The 5,090-nt window shown below is 33.9% G+C and overlaps 1 long non-coding RNA gene across 1 annotated transcript; it reads left to right on the top strand.

The window, feature by feature from the left end:
• The first annotated feature begins 349 nt into the window (after positions 1-349).
• LOC129269174 (uncharacterized) lies at positions 350-5,090 on the top strand. Its single transcript, XR_008585372.2, has 2 exons — positions 350-438; positions 1,440-5,090. It is a non-coding gene; the product is annotated as an uncharacterized LOC129269174 (long non-coding RNA).

The following is a 5,090-nucleotide window of genomic DNA, read 5'->3' as shown; positions in this document are numbered from 1 at the left end:
AAGATTCTTGCCGAACTTGGCTGGTACTCAATATCTTATTTCGTATCTGTCATGTTTGTTGCATCTTGCATTGAAATGAAATAAGTAGAAAAATAAATGAAATAAATAATCAAATGAAAATTGATATCATAAAACTTTTTGTACAGTAACAAGTTTACAATAACAGTTATAATCCACTGAAATCATTCAATCTGACTGATAATAAATTTGTTATAGAAATCTTGCATTATTTTGTTTTTATAACAAGTCTTTATGAAACGGGTGAAAATAGCTTAATTGAGTATTACTGAAAATTTGTGGGATGAAATGTGGACTCATCACAATATATCCTTTTAATTATCACCAGGAAGGATGTGTAGATTGATGTAAGTGGACATTTGATGCCGATCGAAGCAGAGCCCCTGAAATCCTATGCAGTGGTTTATTAGTGTCAGACTGGTAAGAATTCCTTTCAAAAGATATCTTAACTTTTGCTTCTATGTTTCCTGATGGTTTCCTGTTTATCATGAATTCTCTTTATACCTTGTTGATCGAGCTGCTATAATGATATTCATTAATAACGAATGAAAAATGTATAAGCCTTGCAATGCAAGAGGTGCAACATTGCGTGGTTGATTCTTATTTAGCAAAATTACTCAAATTCTACTTATTACTCATTACTCAACCAAAAATCCAGGGGCGGCGATCCGGGGGGGGGGGGGGTTGGGGCATGGGGCACTGTGCCCCCCCCCCACACACACTTTTTGAAGCCTTGAAAAAGTTGCCTTTTTACGCCCCCCAAAAAAATTTGGCCCATTACGCCACTGTATTTTTTTTCTTTTTTTAAGATAATGCCATTTTGCACGGTATGTTCAGTGATACTTGATTACTCTTATGTCCAAGTATTATGGACTAGATCCATAAACTTTTAAAGTTATGATGATGATGTCATTAAAAAAAATTCTCCTTCGATCGGTTTGACGTTGACGCCGCGGCCGCCGCCGTCAGAAAAGCGGCGCCTATCTGCTAATCAGACGAGACTGTCACAATAAAACTGAAAATAAATAGAAATTAAAATAAATGAATAAATATTCAATTTTTTTTGGATAAAGAAATTGAAGCGGAGACATGGGTGGACCCAGGGTGGGAAAAAAGGTTTTCACAACAAAATGGATGTCAAATTGGTTACATTTTCTTTTTTTCTCATCTTCCAGCACTCCGCTTCCCAAAACATACTTTTTTGGGCCTCTCCTTTTTTCCGGATGGTTATTGATTTATGATAAAGGTTTTTTTTATGAATGATATTAAAATTATTTTTTTAATCAAGAAATTGAAATTAAGACAATGTAGATACATACTGACTTTTGCATTTTTTTTTTTATTCTTCTTTGTTTGAAATTTATGAAAAAAATGTTGACTTTGTTTTAAATGTCTTCTTATGTATATTAAATTGATTGCAGATTCCATTTCCTTCAGCCAATACGTGGGCCCTACTTTTAAGAACTCAACAAGTGTGAACCAGGAAGTTCGTCGCCATCACCTAAGCATTTCTGGATGTCTAGAGCGTACCCCTCGCTGCTTAAACACCCATTTAGAGCACAGAGAATAACAAACTACAGAGCAGTGAATCAAACAACAGGGATGTTCATTGTGACACTGTGTTAAAGGTGCACTCCAGGCTGAAACTAATGCGGTTTGAACAGATAAAGTAAGATAAGATAAACAAAAGAATGAAAGTTTTATCAAAATCGGACAAGGAATAAGAAAATTATGACACTTTGCATTATGTCTTCATGAATGTATAATGAGCACACTGATGACGTCATACATTATTTTCAGCCCGGAGTACCAATTTAGGCAGAAAATGGCACTGATTCAAGAATTGAAGAGAGTCACCCACTGAAAAATAATTATTCTCAGACTAGAGGAGATGCTGAAAGACCAAAAAGGGAGCCAGTTAGTCAAAGAATGTGTACTGGAACCAGTACCTGCTATAAAAAATGGCAGAGGTAAAATTAACGAAGGTAAGAATGCATGAATAAATAAATACATGAATTGATAAATAGATAGATGGATGGATGGATGGATGGATAGATAGATAGATAGATAGATAGATAGATAGATAGATAGATAGATAGATAGATAGATAGATAGATAGATAGATAGATAGATAGATAGAGAGAGAGAGATATAGATAGATAGATGGATAGATATAGAGAAATAATAGATATAAAGTTAGATAAAAATATATTGATAACTGAATGAAACAAATCAATTGATGTAGAATTGATATCATATAGGCCTATAGGTTAGCATAAAGTTATTGCTCTATTAGACCAATACAACAATATATATTACATAGTGCATTAGTGTATTTACTGTTCAGGTATCATTATCACCATTCACTATGCATTTCGGTAAGGTTGCTTTACAATTAAAATGTATAGAAGTATGGAACATAAGTGGGCTCATCCCTTTCCCCTTTTTAATGCAAAGTCGGGTTAGAAATTGACGTGATAATTAGACCAAGACTTCAATTAACCTGTTTGCTAAGTGAGTTAAATTTATGGATATTTCTTTCCTGGGAACGAAGTTAAGCCTCAGTCACATCGACATTACTGAATCTAGATGGAAAAACATACGTCACATACAAGAACATACCATCGGTCAGAATGGAGTCCCTATCGTTGGTGTGACTGTACTAATGTCTTTTTTAAACTTGTTCTTAAATGGGAAGTTCATCCTGACGAAAAATTTGTAATAAAAATACTTGGAAAAAAATAGTAAAAATATCGGTGAAGGTTTGAGGAAAATCAATTAACGATTAAAAAGCTACTACAACTTTATGTGGTTTTGGGGACTTCATGCAGAGCAAGCAGCACCACCTATGAAATAATGGTTTGTGGTAACTATTTTTTTTTCTTTCAGGAGCGGGTGAAAAATGATTTGTCTGTTAAAAAATATATCAAAGTTACAATGAAACCATATTCTTTCTTTCTTTTTTTAGAAAATAATTTTTCATTAATTTTTTTAATTATTTTTAAAAAAAACCTTTCTTAAAAGTGAACTTTCCCTTTAAGAAATCGATTACTATGCTTGAAGCCAAGTTTGCCTACATTTCTTCTTCCACAGTGTTGGTAATTATTATCATTCGATAAGCTTTAAGTCGTCAAAATGAGTTTTATTATAATTACGCATATAATTTGAAAAGTAAAATGTAGGGCCTGTAATGCTTTCTAGAGCAGTTTTTGCTAGCATCTCCACAAACCAAAGATATGATTTGTCTATTGTCGGAAATGTGCTTAGAAAATACGAACTATAAGTTCCTCTGCAAGTAAAACTAGCTACTTTTTTAATTTGTGATTTTATTCGATTAGTGTTTCATAAAGCTTTTCGTAAGTTATGAATGACTTTACGCACGGCTAGTGATCATTTCTTAAGGTACATGATATAGCTCCATATAGCAGACTTAGCACCTAAGAACATGTTCCAATCGTGCGTAGTCTTACGTAACTTTACGAACTGCTTTATGAAACACATTATTAAATGATCTTGTTGCACCTTCCTTTGGCTACTTGTATTGATTCTCATACCCTTCATTCTCTAGCCCCCCCCCCCCCCACCCTTCATTACCCTTTTTCACCAGAAACTAAGTAATTCTTTATTTCCTTATATTCCATCATTAACCAAACATTCTCTTTCTCTATTTTTCTTTCTGCTTCTACGTCTCTGCTAATGTGCATTTATTATTTTTCTATTTTTTGTAAAGCTTTTTTTCTCCGACCTATTACAACTTTCCCTTTTTCTTTGACCTTCTCTCAACCTTCTTAAATATTTACCAGTCATTATTTTTCTCTATCTTGAACTTTTAATTTTATCAATTCCTCTTTCACCTTTTCTTCTGTCTATTCTCCTTTTCCTTTCCATCTGCCTCTCCCTCGGTCTCCCATCAATCTACCGTATCTTTCTCTCCTTCCCTCTGTCTCTCTCCGTTCTCACCACCCCCTCCCCTCTCCCTCCCTCCCATATCTCCCCCCCCCCCCTCTCTCTCTCTTTCTGTGATTCTGATTACGGCCATCTGAAGGGGCTTTCACAATGGGACTATATCAGACCAACAGGGATATGCCAGTTAAAATTGGTGAAAAAGGTCTGAAAATCATCTAGAATGCACCATTTTGTACACAAAATGTTTTTTCTGGCTAGAAATAAGTTTCTAAAAGTATGACAACAGCATCCCTGGACCAAACAACCCGTGAAAGCCCTTTTAATGCCGTCCTACAACCTTGGTCTATTTTTACACATCTTGGACATATAGGCCTGTATTCTGAAGTTGGGTTTAATTTAAGCTCTGGTTTAAAGTTGTGGTTTAACTATGGACAGCCAATAGTTGCATAAATCTCTAACAATATGATATAAATGTATCAGGTCATTTTTCGCTCAAATCATTCTTAACTGTTTCGGAAAGATAAATGAGATAATTTTCTTCACCATTCACGAGTTAGGAAAGAGCACAGTAAGCATAAGAAACATGCAATGTACGGAAAATTTTGACATAATTGGCTTTCCTTAATTTTAGCACAGAGTAAGACCATGGTCTAAGTTAAACCTGACTACAGAATAAGGGCCATAGAGTGGACTTCGTGAAATAATGTTCAAATTTGATTTACAAATTACTTCCGCAAAAGAACAAAGTAAACTTCAAATCTTATTAACCTCGGATCCAAAACATCTAATAATGTAAAAAACTTTATCCAACGTAGATGAATATCCTTTGGCAATTGCCATTATGAATATATATTTATGCTTAATATTTCATTATGTTTTTTATGTGTTGCGTCGCTTCTATTATTTTAATCACTATTCAAGAATACAAATAAAATGTGTGAAAAGCACATTGAGAGAAAATACTCTAAACAAATATAAATGTTATCGAAATCAATCTATATTCAAACAAAATTATTATCGAAGTTCACTCTTATAACAAGATGAAATAAATCCCGTTATTTTGAATAGTTATACCATCCTGGAATGTTGCAAACTGCATTGTTATTGAGGTATTCACTCTGAAATAAGCATTTTACTTTTCACGATTCTTTTGTATCATCTTTCAT

Source organism: Lytechinus pictus, chromosome 10 (assembly GCF_037042905.1).
Source record: "Lytechinus pictus isolate F3 Inbred chromosome 10, Lp3.0, whole genome shotgun sequence".
In the NCBI taxonomy this organism is placed as follows: Eukaryota; Metazoa; Echinodermata; class Echinoidea; order Temnopleuroida; family Toxopneustidae; genus Lytechinus; species Lytechinus pictus.
This window is presented reverse-complemented; position numbering and strand designations above follow the sequence as displayed.